The 13,906-nt window shown below is 45.3% G+C and overlaps 1 protein-coding gene across 1 annotated transcript in view; it reads right to left on the reverse strand.

Annotated features, from left to right (window-relative positions):
- The window catches only part of LOC138283610 (dynein axonemal heavy chain 11-like), a 2,790,563-nt gene that overhangs the window by 2,044,308 nt on the left and 732,349 nt on the right, over window positions 1-13,906 (reverse strand). The gene's annotated exons all lie outside the window — the stretch shown is intronic.

Here is a 13,906-nt window from a genome sequence, read left to right on the forward strand (position 1 = left end):
TTGTGTGTGCATACCTTTGATCCAGACCCGTAAATGTTGTTAGTCAATTAAAAAAATGTTGCACGTGTGTGCAAACAATAATTGCTTAAACCCATGCCATGATTACAAATTACCGTAACTGATTATTAATTATGACCATATGTGATCATTTGAAATGTGGTTATTAAAAAAGTAGCAAAAACGTGATACATCCTGTTGGACTTTTTGCCTTACGCAGGGTCATCCCCAGTCTTTTTGCCTCCTTCCTCCTGGTTTTTCTGACCTATCGCTGTTGGCTCTAGGACTCTGAGCACTTTATCACTGCTGACCAGTGCTAAAGTGCAGCTGCTCTCCCATCTAAAGTTGGTATGATTGGCTTATACCTAATTGGCATATTTAATTTACCTATAAGTCCCTTGTACAGTGGTATCTCTATACCCAGGGCCTGTAAATTAAATACTACTAGTGGGCCTGCAGCGCTGCTTGCGCCACCCACTGAAGTAGACTTTCAAACCTGTCTCAGGCCTGCTAGCGCAGGGCCTGTGTGCGCAGTTTTCTGCCACAGGGACCTGGCATCTAAATTTACTTGCCAGGCCCAGAACTCCCCTTTTACTACATGTAAGTCACCCCTAAGGTACGCAGTAGCTAACCCTATGGGCAGGGTGCCATGTATGTAGAAAGGCAGGACATGTGCCATATTGCATGGCCTGTCCTAGTAGTGACAAACAGCCTAACTTGGTGTCTCACTGCTGTGAGTGCTGCCTTCTCATAGGATTGTATTAGAAATGCCCTGCCTTATGTGTAAGGGGTATTGTCTGATTTATGAGGGGTAGCGTAGGCATGTTTGGTATGGTTGTGATGGTGATAATAAATGCTGCTTACTGGTGTGGGTGTATTTTTTATTACTATCACAGAAATGCCACTTCTAGAAAGTGCGCATTTATCTGTGCTTATGACTCTGGTGTTTTGCAGCTTGACGCCAATCCACGTCTGGGCAGAGTGACAGTTGGGGCTTTGTGCATACTTTTCAGACAGCCTGTACACAGGGAGGGTGGAGGTGCACAGAGGTGCATCTGCATACTGAATAGTCTTCCTGGGCTGAGAGAAGGGAGAGGCGGGGCACACCTGCATTTGTAAAGACTGTGTCCTGGCCTCACACAATAGGGTCGTTAACCCCCCACTGATGTTTGGAGCCTGTGCTGAAAGGAGAGAGGGACACTCCCAGACCCAGTTGTAACTGGCTGGAACCTCCTCTCCCTACCATTGTAAAACACTGTAAGAACTGACTATAAGTACAGGGGAATTTTCCCCACAATTTGAAGACTCTTGGAATCATCTTGGAACTGGACACCAAAGGCTGAAAGGACTCACCAGGAACCACCATGGACTGCTGCTGCTGTGCTGACCTGTGACCTGCCTGGTCACTGTGAAGGACTTGCCACTTGCTGCCTTTCCCTTGTGCTGGCCTGTAGCTGGGCCCTCCACCTGAGGACCTTGTCTTAAGATTCTGCTCCCCAGGGGCAGGGTGCTGTGGCCCCTGACCCCTGCATCCATTTCTTCACGAGGGGTGCTTCTCCGTGGTTGTGGCTGCCATATCGCTGATTGCAGCGCGCTTATGGAGCCTTGGGAGCTCCTAGGCACCTTGCTGCATTGTGTCCCTTTAAATAAGATCACCGCAGCAGCCCTGGAAGCTGGAAGAACACTTGCGCACCGCATCGGGTGCAGGCGAGTGTCTGCTTGGGCCCCAGGAGGGGTCTGATCTTCTTGTGGCTTCACAGCAGGACCAGGGGAAGGCGCGGGGAGTGCCCCCTTCCCCCTGGCCTCTGCTTTAGGAGCAGGACGCTCCTTTTCTGCTGTTAGGTAAAACGGGCATTATTGTGCCCCCCCCAGCTTGGTGGAAGGGCTAGTGGAGGCCCGGGGGGGCCCCCAGAGATCACGGGTCCTGGGAGGGGCCTGTCATTAAACCGGAGGGGGTGCGTGGTGCCCCCCTCCTGCCCTAAGTTGTTTTTGCTGGCTTTGGCCCCCTCGTGAGGGCCGGTTGAGGCCCTGGGGGGCCCCCAGTAATCACGGTCCCCGGAGGGGACTGTCTATAAAAGAGAGGAGGTGCATGTCACCCTCCTCTGACCCCAGAGGATAAGGGAGGCCCTCGTTTTGAGCATAGGAGCGCCGGGGGCCCCATTGTTCGCCTTCTAGGCACTGGAGGTGCCTTCATCCAACCAGGTACTGTTTAAAGGACCAATATAGTTGCAATCCAAAGTTCTTTCTACAGACTTTTGTTTGATTCATATATTACCTACCTGCGTTTGATGTTTTTACATATGTGTATGCAAATGTTCCTTTTATGGACATGCTTGCTAAAATGTTTTTCTAACTTGCCATATGTTTTCTAATGTTCCTACTATGGGCATTTTATGATATCCTTATGACAAGTGCTGTGATGTAATAACTGCTGTGGTTACTGCTTATGTTGCAGAATACTGAGTAACCTGTGTGTAATGTGTGACTACTGCTAGGTTGCAGAGTAACTAATGTGTAACGTTATGACAACTGCTAAGGTAGCAGGATAGTTCTGATATGTGATGTTTGGTCTGATAATTGCGTTGTGTACAATACAGTATATTTTCATATAATCTGGTGTTGTGTTTCCTTTGTGGTGGGGATATTGCGTCACATGTGTTGTGTGTGTTGTGCAGACGCTTTACACATTGCCTCCGGGTTAAGCCTGACTGCTCGTGCCAAGCTACCAAGGGGGTGAGCAGGGGTTATCTTGGACGTGTAACTCCTTTGCCCTGACTAGAGTGGGTAAGTTCTGCCTGGCTGAGGTGCATACCCTGGCCAACCAGAAACCCCATTTCTAACACATTCTTAACACCATCTGGTCTCAATATGAGTGGGGTGTTTCGACTCATCGAAAATGCTGTCACTAATTTCTAGTCGTGGCTACAGCATGCTGTATCACCATCGATTAGACGACAGTTGCCCAGTCATGCTATGGGAGCAGTTTCTACCTATCTAAGGGAATCATATTTTCACTCAGATTAATATAGACAACAAGGGCTCAGTTTCAGATTTGCATTGAAGAATCCATGCTACTGTTCAAGGGCTGTGATAAATGGAAGGGACAAATATTAGATGACAATGACCCAGAATCTACATTACATGAAAGCAAATTAGAGTCTTTGCTCCCTTAAGACTCTTCGAGGTAAACAAGAAGCAAAGTGTATTTGCATTCTTGACTTGCATTTTCCCAAAAAAGACCAAATCATCAGAAAGGCTACATACTTATTCTCAGTTGGTACCTAGGGCCTGTTACTGGTGTAAAAAACAAGGGGACAGGGCACGAAGTAGCCCTACTGCTTACCACAAAAGATGTGTAACAGGGGAGGTCGTTTTTCCTAGGTGGACTCTCATTGCTTGCCCGCTTATAAAGCATATGTGTAAACTGTAGGTCACAGTTTTAATCCTAACACGGACAATGTAGATTTTCTAGTAACATCAAAAGGTGTGCAGTTCCATGAGGATGGGTACATCTGATCAATATGTGAGCAGGAAGACCCTTTAGGCCAATCAAATCATCCTTCTTAGGATACATGCACCCTCACCAAGTGAAGTGGCATGCTTCATAAGCTAGTAATGCTCCTCGTTGGACAGGAGCTGCAATGCCCAATAGGCCTCTCGGGGGGCTCTTTTCTGAAGACCTAGTCTACTGCTGGCCAGTCCAGAAGATTTCCAAATCACCAGCCATGCCCTAGGAAGCAACTATGCCTCAGGAACTTGGTATCAATGTGTGATATCTTTTTAAGGGGCTCTCATTATACAGTTAAGAGGAAAAAAGGCAAAATAGTACATTAGGCAATTCATTCTAGGTCTTTTTTTTCTTCTTTTTTTGTGTCCTCATTTACTTTATTCACTTCCAGACCGATTAAGCCACGCCCCAGGTACAACACTCCTGGATGGGTCCAGCTATCAGTTTAAGAAGTCTAAGCGAGAAGGACCAAAGCTATCCTTGAGGAAACTTTCCCGGAGTGTTTCTCCTTCTGCTCTTGGATAATCATTGGACACTAGCGGGAAAAGGGCACCCCGATCCACCCAGTTTACCCAAGGTTTCCATAATTTTTGAAGGTTGATCCCGGACCGACTGAGATTTAACCTACATATTTTTGAGACCGCATTCAACCATGCAAATCGCATGGGTGGTATTTCAGATGCCCAGTTTTTACAAATCTCCCGCCTGCCCAGGAGAATCAAATAAAACAGCAATTTCCTATTATAGCTAGACAAATAGTGTGTGTCGGGGGACCAACCAAATAAAATTAATACTGCAGTACAAGTTAACTGACACTGTAATACTTTACATGACATTTCAAAAACCTCTGACCAAAACCCTGCAATCTGATGGCAGGACTCAAACATGTGAATATCATCTGCCCTAACTAAGCCACATTTCCAACAAGCGATATCATCCTTAGAACTGAACTTTGCTATTTTCTGTGGAGTATAATAAATCCTGTGTACAAAAAGGTGGTTCTTCCTCAGAAACGCCGGCTTTACCACTTGATATAAAAGCTGCCAAGAAGTCAGCCATAATCTAGTAATATCTTCGCTTTGGACTAGACCGTCCCATAAGGAACCGGGAAAATTCTGGTCCTGGTCTAAACTATCCAAGAGCAGTCTATAATAATTTGCGATTTCCTTCTTACCAGGTAAGCCATTAACCAGTATCTCCTCTGACTCATTTGTGTCTGTTCCTTTTCCTTGCAATGAGCGAACCAAACTTTGTAGTTGATAGTACTTGAACTTGGATAGTACGTTTTGTGTCTCTATCACTAATTCCTCCCAGGATTTTAATTTCCCTTCTTGATGTACCTGTCCACACTCCTCAATACCTGCTTCCTGTAGAGGTCATGATAAGGCGTCCTTAAGGCATACTGAAGTACCTGGGGAACCCCATATTGGGGCATAAGTGCTATAATAAGATACGTTTGTAATACTCCTTATCTGCATCCACAATAAAGCGTCCGCTTGTAACGTTTTCAGCCTTACTCATTTGTAAAATTTTGGGTGCCAACTTTGTACATAAATTTCCGTCCTTTCTGCTCCTCACCGTTTAACATGACTCTTCTCTAATGAGTACCCGTTTTTCATGATAATAAATCTTTTGTGTTTTTTAACTGAAAAGCCCAAACATATAATTGGACATCAGGTAGCGCAATCCCTCCTTTATCGTATTTCCTTCTGAGTTTCTTTCTTGCGATCCTGACCCCCTTAGAAGACCAAATAAAACTGTCAATTCTAGCCTGAATATTTTGTATCTCCTTCTTCTGAAAATGCAATGGAATCATATTAAAAAGAAAGGTAAGCTTGGGGAGAATTGGCATTTTAACTAGATTTACCCTCCCATACAATGTCAAAGGTAAGTGCGACCAACTCACCAAAAGTTTGTTTATTTCTTTAGTCACACCTTTCAAATATTCTGCTGGGATGTCCTCTAATTTATTGCAAATCTTGATGCCCAAATACTTCATCTTGTTTTTGATCAACCTGTGCTTCTCATTCATGTTCCATGTCATTATTTCTGTCTTTGCCATATTTACCGCAAACCCTGACATCTCTTGTCAAAACTTCTAGTCTCTCTAATGCTGAATACAAGTTTCCAGTGAAAATCATAATATCAATTGCATATAGAGAGATTTCCTTCTCCCAGCCCATATAGCTAAATGGTTTAATCAAGGAGTCTTTTTTAATCATGAGAGCCAATGGTTCTATATATAAGTCTCAGAACAACGGGGACAGTGGGCACCCCTGCATAATTCCCCTTGTTATGGAAAAGGGCTTGGTTAAGATTCCATTCAATAATAATCTAGCTAGTGGGGCCTTATAAATGCTCTTCAAAACACCACAAAACTTGACTCCAAAATTAAGGTGTGTCAGAATACAATTTAAATATTTCCCGCAAACGAGAACAGAAGCACTCTGCGATGCGGTGAATTCCGCGTGCGGTGACGCCGGAGGCTTCGGAGCGGACGAGGAGGAGCGGCGGCCCCTGGTTGAGAGCGGCCCTGGAGGTGAGGAGGGTCAGAACCCTCACGTCCAGGGTTATACTCAGGGGTGCATCCGGGAGCACACCAGGCAGAGACAGCACTATCAGCACAAACAGACGTGCTGCAAAAAGTAGACAGAAAGTCTTGATGACGATGACGGAGAAGAGTGAAGGGACTCTCTCCTCCCCTCGAGCCCTGGAGGAGTTCGCGCCAGCAGATAAGTCTATTTTGCATTTCCACGAACCGGGAGGAGGGGGTATTAGTTCAAATACAGTTGTGGGGAGTAAATTAAGAGGGGGATCATCACTTCGACAAACTTTGGAAAAAAGGAAAAAAGAGCCCCCCAGTAAAGAAAAAAATCCTGAGTTCCAGGGAGGAACAAAGGCCCCGGCTCGAATAACATTACGGGGAAGGACATAAAAAAGCAGACCCCTCCTGCTCTGCAGCAGAGAATAACCCCTTCTTTAAGATCCTATTTTAAGGCAAAGGATCTAGCTGCTTCTATGGCTGCTCCTTCCGTTTCTTCTTCCCCCTCCCTGCCTTTGGTGGCCGCGAGGGGATTGCAGAGAGGGATGGAGGAAACAGATGAGGGACAGATAATGTTATCTCCCATGATTCAGACATCATTGTCCAATGGAATTGCTGGGGGGTGTGGATCCCCATGAGTCTGCTCAGAGTGGCTTAGTACAGTTTTCAGAGCAGAATCAAGAGGCCCCCTTGGAAGGCTTCAGCGGAGCCAATGTGGAAAGTCTCATTACTGAGGAGACTGTGGGATCTCAGATAGTGCCCCCGGAGACGGCAAGCTCTTTACTCTCTCAATCTGGATCCTTGGAGTTTCTCCTCCAATCTCTGACAAAGGAGGTTAGACAGGGCTTCTGGGTCTCTCAAGCCAATCAAAAAGGGATTTAGGAAGTCTGTGAAGGATTAGCAAATATGATACACTTGTTGGCTCAAAGAACCCAGGCCTTGGAAATTCAAGTTGAACAATTAAAGGAAGTGTCAGAGAAGAATAGTCTCGATATAGTAGATCTGAAGGCTAAGAACAAACATGATGCAGAGAAGCTAGAGTTATTGGAGAATAGGGCGAGAAGAAATAATATCAAGTTAATGAATGTCCCGGAAGGGAAAGAAGGCGGAGACATAAAAACTTGTGTGATAGACCTCCTGCTACAGAGTGGGGTGTGGAAGGAGCAGAGTCGATATTAAAAAGTGATGTACAACGTGTACATAGAGATCTCTTTCTGAAAACTGTTAACAGAACAAAACCTAGGAGTATTTTGATGAATTTTCTCACGCATACAGTCAAGGAAAAGATTCTGTCAAAGGCCCTAAAATTGGGAACGAATGACTGCTCCTTTGAGATCAGATCTGATGTCTCTTGTATTACCTCGAATAGACAGTGGGAACTAGGTAAAATGATGGAGGACTTCAGGAAATTAGGTGCAACGGTTCAATTGAAGTTTCCTGCAACCTTGTGAGTGATGAGGAATATTAAAATGTATAATTTGAGAGATGCGCAGGAAGCCGATGCCCTTTTGAAAGAATTTAGGGAAGCTTAGCTTTATGGGGGGAGGGTCTTTGCTTACTTTTTCACATAGACGTTTTTTATATTAGTTTTTCTTTTTCTTGTTGGTTTAGGCTAAAATGTATTAGCCCTTTGCCCCGAACGGCTTAATAGCCAGCTGAGGATGGGGGGGTGGTTCTCCAGGGGAAGGGTGTAAGGGTAGATGACAGGGAGGGGGAGAATCTGGGGGAGTGGATAGTGGGTCAGGGAAAAATGTGTGTACCTCATTGCAAAGACGCCCGATTGGTAGTTTTTTTTGGTTTGGTGGATCCATTAAGCAAATGAAATTAGAAGGTATGACTGGAAATAAGGGTTTGCTACTTTCCTGGAATGTGAATATTTTACGGGCCAAGCCCAGGAAGAACTATATTCTTCAGTATATTAGGGATTCTCCAGCCCAGATTGTTATGTTGCAGGAGTCTCATCTTGCAATTACAGAAGCTCGGGACATTTTTGAAACTCACAAATGGGTGAAACATATGGTCTTTTCGGGCAACACTTTTCACTCGAAGGGAGTATTGATTTTGGTTAAAAAGGGGTTAGAAGCGTCTATATTACATCATAAGGTGTATTTGAAAGGTAGATGGGTCATGGCCGATGTTAGATGCAATGGAAATAACTACACTTTTGTTAGTTATTATGGTCCTAATTTAGATGAAAATGGGCCTTTGCAGGACTTATGTCGCGAATTGTTAGATGCTTGATATCCCATTATAATGTCAGGTAACTTTAATGTCGTCCTAAATGAATCATTGGATAAATCTACATATATCAAAACAATGATGAAACAGTTTGCGTTAGTGGATATCTGGAGAGAAACTCATGGACGATCTCGGGGCTATACCTATCATAACAAGAAATATAAACACCATTCCAGGATAGACTATTTTTTGATAAATAATTTGCTTAAGCAGTCTGCAGTAGGCACTGGCCATATTCCAGCACACTTGTCAGATCATGCTACGGTAACTTTAACGTTGGAAAGTGCAGTAGAATGTCATCCGCGTAGGTGGACCCTGGATCGATCCCTTTTAAATGATCCTAAGGTGGTGGAACATCTACAATATGAATCAAAGCTCTTCTTCGAACTTAATAGGAATTCTGTAGATCCCCAAGTGGTCTGGGATGCTTATAAGGCTTATATTAGAGGGATCCTGATTAGTATCTCTGCACAGAAAAATAGAGGTTATAATCAGGAAGTGCAGAATCTTGAAAAGGATATAGCGTGCTTAGAGCAAATGCTAGTAAATTTACAGAAAGAAGGGAGAAATGAGGAATCCACACTGTTTGAATTGTCATCCAGACAGGCCTTGTTGGTAACCATGATAGAAGCAAGGGTAAGAGAAAGGTGGGAGGCAAGCAAGCGGGCACATTTTGAAGATGAAGAAAGCGCAGGCAAGTTATTGGTGTGGAAGATTAAGTCAGATTGTGTAAGAAACAAGATAACAGGAATAAGGGATCCCACTACGTGGACGGTTTTAAGGGAGGCTTCAGGGGTGCAAGATATATTTGTAAGTTTTTTTGAATCCTTGTATACAGAAAGTCTATCAGACTCACCAGAGGGTGGTCTATAAGCAATAGAAGTTCTACAGATGAGGAAATTGGATAATGAAGGGAAGGCAGTTCTGGAGGAGGAGATTTTAGCAGGTGAGCTAGCTCAGGCCATTGCTAAAGGTAAAATGGGGAAGGCAGCAGGACCTGATGGTCTGCCAGTTGAATTTTATGTTAAAATGCAAGGAGCGATAGTTCCAGTTCTAATTCAGCTTTTTAATTGTGTTCTCAAAGGAGAGATTCCCCTCCCAAAGTCTTGGAATGAGTCTGTGATCACCCTGATTTTGAAGCCAGGGAAAGACCCCCCTATCTTGTGAGTCATATAGGCCAATCTCTTTATTAAATAGTGATTATAACATTTTTTCAAGTATTCTGGCTCATAGGTTAAGCTTAGTAATTGGGGGACTGATCCAGGGTGATCAGAAGGGCTTTTTAAAGGGAATGCACATGCATGAGTTATCTCATGAATTGATCGGGGCAATTGATCTAGCAAAAGCATGCAAATTACCTCTGGCAGTTATAATACTGGATGCTACCAAGGCTTTTGACAGAGTAAATTGGAAATATTTAAATTCATTCTGGGTCTTGACGAATCTTCATTAACCAGGTACAGGCCAACAAAGGTGAGAAACATGTTGGCCAATCAGTGAACTTAGAGGACACAATTTTCCCCACAAGTTCTATTGTACTGCACACTTTTAGTTAACCTTAGCACAACATCATTCAGTCCAATGTAACAATTTCCTATGTCATTGTTTGTTCCTAGAGCATTCATGATGGTATTGGAACTCATTGAGTGAACTGGCCAGCAGCTGAAAACATCTCTGGCAAAAAGCCTAGTCCAACCCAAGGGATCAGTTGGACATTGAACTGCCTGTCCATTGAGGAGCACGAGCCAATGATGAAGCATGCCACTTTGGTGGGAGGACGTGTGCTTAACCAAATAGCTCCCACTAGTCCTCTATTTGCAACAAAGTAGATTTTCATCAACTATGATAGCTTTGCATTTTTTATAATGCTGTGAAATGGAAAACCTGTGGTAGCCAGTTGTTTGTTAAAACACAAATTACCATTATAATTTTAACTCTCATTATTTGTGCCCTTCCCACTAAAAGACAATGCATTGGTGCGGCAAATGCGACATCAAGGCAAGAAAGCATATGGGCAACAACAGTGAACAAAGTTGTTGGGCAGTACTGGAATAAGAAATCCAGTCTGAAAAATCTTTGAACCAGTTCCACTGCAGGGGACAGAGACTAGAATGGGGCTATGAATCCATGGCTGGGTCACAGAAGCCCATTGTGTTACTGGGAAAAGATCACAGTGACAGAAAGGCAACAGGAGGATCAGCAGAATATGATTGCCATCATCACATAAGGTAAGCATTTAATTAAAATAAATGAATGGCCTGCATTCTAAGCAGTCAGCAGGGCAGTTACTGTTATGTCACCTGGGCAAAAGCTGAACTACAATGCCAAGATAGTCCACAGAAATGTGATGCTCAGTGATTACTATCTATCTAACAATTTTAGACAGCTATGGGAGTACAAGCTCATAAATGCCTTTTCAGGTTTGACTTAGTACTTCTGCCATTCACGGCAAAATACTGCAATCTTCAAAGAAGAGAGGGGAAAATGTAAGCCCTCTGAAATATTAGTGGATCTAAGTTTTAGTCACATGTTGACCAGCATATGTTTTCCGGGCAACATGCATAAGCCATTGGATCATTGTGACTATAAGTCATGACTTGTGCAGTTTTTCTCTAGACTGGAACAGCTGGTGTATGAATCTGCATAGCAAGAGAAGCACTATTTCTTCCTTTTGCTCCATGCAAGTGTTATTGGTGGTAGTCTCTGGCACTAGCCCTCTTCCCTGGCTTGGACAGCATGTCTAACAATCTACTAGTGGTTCTGTGCCAAAATATCAACCGCAGAAACATTGTGGTCTTTAGAACGTGGGTTTCTGGGTGTCAGAGATATGCACCCTGTCCAAGCAGGAACCACAATCCTAGTCAGGGTAATTCAGAAACACACTAGAAGCTAACATGTGCTCACCCTCTGGAAGCCTAGCACAGGCTTAACTTAAGAGACAATGGTGGTCATTACGACCCTGGCGGATTACTTCCGCCAGGGCCGCGGGACGCGGTGGCACCGCCGACAGGCCGGCGGTGCCCCGCGGGGCATTCTGACCGCGGCGGCTTAGCCGCGGTCAGAGAAGGGAAACCGGCGGTCTCCCGCCGGTTTCCCGCTGCCCCCAAGGAATCCTCCAAGCCTGCGCAGCTTGCTGCGCCGGCTTGGGGATTCCGACTCCCCCTCCCGCCATCCAGTTCCTGGCGGTTCTCCCGCCGGGAAACAGATGGCGAGAGGGGGAGTCGTGGGGCCCCTGGGGGCCCCTGCAGTGCCCATGCCAATGGCATGGGCACTGCAGGGGCCCCCGTAAGAGGGCCCCGCTTGTATTTCACTGTCTGCATAGCAGACAGTGAAATACGCGACGGGTGCAGTAGCACCCGTCGCACCTTCCCACTCCGCCGGCTCGATTACGAGCCGGCTTCATGGTGGGAAGGTCGTTTTCCCCTGGGCTGGCGGGCGGCCTTTCGGCGCCCGCCCGCCAGCCCAGGGGAAAACTTGGAATACCCTCCGCGGTCTCTGGACCGCGGAGCGGTATTCCTGACGCGCAACATTGACGGGCGGCCTCCGCCGCCCGTCAATGTTGGAATGAGGGCCAATGTGTAGATTATTTGTGCAACACTTGAATCAGCAAAACTGTGAAAACACCACACAAAAATAATCCATACCAGGATTAAAAATAGAGCTCAATTTAATGAGCAAATCAAGACCAAAATGATAAAAATCCAATAAGAAGCAGTTTAATTTTTAAAGAATAAATGAAACAGTAGTGCTTAGAAACAGAAAGTGTCAACTGAGGTTGCACTAGACAGGGCCAAAGTCATAAGTTCAGGTTGACCATGATGGAGTATGGGCTGGCTATAAAGCCCACAAAGGGCCTGCTGAGCAAAAATACCTTGGTCCTAGAGATGTATCAGTTCAGACCAGTGTAGTGATGTTGACCCGTCGGTGCTGGGTCCGCACTAAAGAAAACAGTGAAGCGACGTGTCGGCATTGAAACGAAGGATGAAGGCGATGCATCGATTCTGGGCCATGCAGAAGGTGTGATGTGTCTCACAGTTGGCAATGCGCAGCTCTGATCCTTGCAGCAGCAGCGCACTGTCAACAGCATTGCAGTGTCTTCAATCCTCGCAGCAGTGGCAATGCAGTGGTGAAGTGGCGGCAGTGAAGGTGGTGCATTGGTTTCGATCAGCGCAACGAGGCTGATGCATGGTTTCTTTGCAGGAAAAAAAGACAAATCCACTTCTAAGGGCCAAGCACTGAGTTGGCACCACTTGTCTGGTCAGGACTCATAGTTGGTAGAGTCCACAGGATGTAGCAGGATTGTTGGAAGCCTTTTGTATCCCTGAGATTCAGAAAACATGAGGTAAGCCATTGGAGTCAGTCTGGGCTCAAGTGATGCAGGTCCAGTCCATTTCACCCAGGTGGGGGAACAGCAGGCAGCAGGGCAGCCCAGCAAGCCAGGAGACCAGCAAGGCAGGGATCCAGCAGAGTAGCATTCCTTTAAGCAGCACAGCAGACCATCTTCCCGGCAGAGTCTTCACCTGTCCAGAAGTGTACTGAAGTTCTGGTGTCATGGGTCGAGTACTTATACCCAGCTGTGCCTTTGACGTTAGGAAGACTTCAAAGAAGGGTCTTTGAAGTGCACAGAGGTCCTTTCTTCCAAGCCCTGGCTCCAGACTACAAGTGGGGGGTAATCAGCTCTTTGTGTGGGGACAGGCACTGCCTCTTCAGGTGTAAGTTTCAAAACTTGCTTCCCTTCCTGCCCAGGAGGAGCCATCAGAATGCAGACAAGTACTCAGACACATCTAACCGTCCTCTGTTTGTGGCTGTCTAAAAGGTGCACAAAGTGTAGCTGTCACCCACCCCAGGCATGTATGGGAGAAAGGCTGCAGGCACAAGGAGCTCTAAGAGCATAGAAATGGCCATTCACTTTCTAAAAGTGGCATTGTTTAAATAGTAATGTGAAATCCAATTTTACCAGTAAAGAGGACTTGCTCATTACCATTCCAAAGATATGAAACATGAGATAGCTACACCTTTCTAATTAGGAATTACATCTTAAAAGTGTATTAAGGAATTCCCACTGTTAATCTATGAGAGGAGTAGACCTCACAGTAATGAAAAACAAACGTACGTGTTTTTCACTACCAGGACATGCAAAACCTAAAAGTACATGTCCTACTTTTTACTTACACAGCACACTGTCCCTAGGTGGGGTTACCTAGGGCCTACCTTAGGGGTGGATTATATGTATTAAAAGGGGAGTGTAAGGCTTGGCAAAGAGTTTTAAATGCCAAGTTCACCATGCAGTAAAACGCACAGGCTTTGCAATGGCAGGCCTGAGCCATGTTGAGGGGGCTACTGCAGTGGGTGGCAAACTGAGTGCTGCAGACACACTGGTAGCCTTTAATTTACAGGCTCTGGGTACATGTAGTTCAATATTACTAGGAACCTGTAAGTAAATTAAATATGCCAATTGGGGTTAGGCCAATGTCACCATGATTTAGGGGAGGGACCACAAGCACGTTAGCACTGGTTAGCAATGGTAAAGTGCACAGAGTTCTAAAACCAGAAAACACGGTCAGACAATGGAGGAAGGTAGGCAAAAGTTGGGGGGAAGACCATCCTGAGGCTGTCTGGTC

This window comes from Pleurodeles waltl, chromosome 3_1 (assembly GCF_031143425.1).
Source record: "Pleurodeles waltl isolate 20211129_DDA chromosome 3_1, aPleWal1.hap1.20221129, whole genome shotgun sequence".
NCBI classification, from domain to species: domain Eukaryota; kingdom Metazoa; phylum Chordata; class Amphibia; order Caudata; family Salamandridae; genus Pleurodeles; species Pleurodeles waltl.